At 35.1% G+C, this 900-nt stretch overlaps 1 protein-coding gene and 1 long non-coding RNA gene across 2 annotated transcripts in view; one reads left to right on the top strand and one right to left on the bottom strand.

Moving 5' to 3' along the window:
* The window catches only part of Elovl5 (ELOVL fatty acid elongase 5), an 85,347-nt gene that overhangs the window by 8,011 nt on the left and 76,436 nt on the right, over nt 1–900 (top strand). The window lies entirely within an intron of this gene.
* The window catches only part of LOC125617491, a 486-nt gene continuing 347 nt past the window's right edge, over nt 762–900 (bottom strand). The window contains exon 2 of the long non-coding RNA XR_007348523.1: nt 762–898. This is a non-coding gene — a long non-coding RNA (uncharacterized LOC125617491). The remainder of the gene's footprint in view (nt 899–900) is intronic.

Raw genomic sequence — 900 nt, 5'->3', positions numbered from 1 at the left:
TGTATATATATATATATATATATATATATATATATATATATATAGAGAGAGAGAGAGAGAGAGAGAGAGAGAGAGAGAGATGGGTAGCCCAGTGGTAGAGTGTCTCTGGGTTTAATCTCCAGTACCATTGGAAAAAGAAAAAAAGTTTAAAAACCAGGAATTTAGTGTTACAGAAACTTAGTATGACACCTCTGGTCTTGTATTGTTGCACAGAGAGTGAAAAATACAGGAAATACCCAGAAATCTTTTATACCAACAAAATATGCCTTCAACATATCCCTTGAAAGAAACTTCTGTGTATTTGATTCCATTGTAGCATTTACCACTCTGTATTGTAGTTATTTTCTGACTATAATTTTAAAGGTCGGGGAATCCTTCCCCCAACCCCCCTTTTCCCCCTAATGCCTTGCATAGTAGCTGGCAAGTTGCATTGAATGACTGTTAATAATCTCAATTATTTGTGTATGTTTGAATTACCTATTTGTAGGTAGTTTGTATACCAGTATTCCTATGGTAATGGTCCACTGTCTGAAGCACAGCTAGCAAAAGGTAATCATTAGTTTGTAAATATATAAAAGAATAAGTTTGCCTATATTAAACAATTGACTGTTTTGGGTCCTTGGACATGGAGTAGTAGAAATACAGCAAAAGGGGCACTAGAAGAAAGGCTAAATTTTGAAGGGTTGAAATGGGGGAAATTGTAGGACACTAGGATGATGAAGACCTTATATTACCCATACATCAATGAAAAACAGCCTGAGTATCTTTTAAGTGCTTAAATTTGCCCAGCTGAACAGCACCCCGCACACTACCATCATTCCTTCTTTTACAACGCCTTTGAAATAATTTTATACAGTAGACATAGGTGGCAGTACCTCTAAAAAAAAAAAAAAAAAAACT

This window comes from Marmota marmota, unplaced genomic scaffold (assembly GCF_001458135.2).
Source record: "Marmota marmota marmota unplaced genomic scaffold, marMar, whole genome shotgun sequence".
Lineage (NCBI taxonomy): Eukaryota > Metazoa > Chordata > Mammalia > Rodentia > Sciuridae > Marmota > Marmota marmota.
Note: the sequence above shows the minus strand (reverse complement) of the source record. Positions and strands in the feature narration are given on the sequence as shown.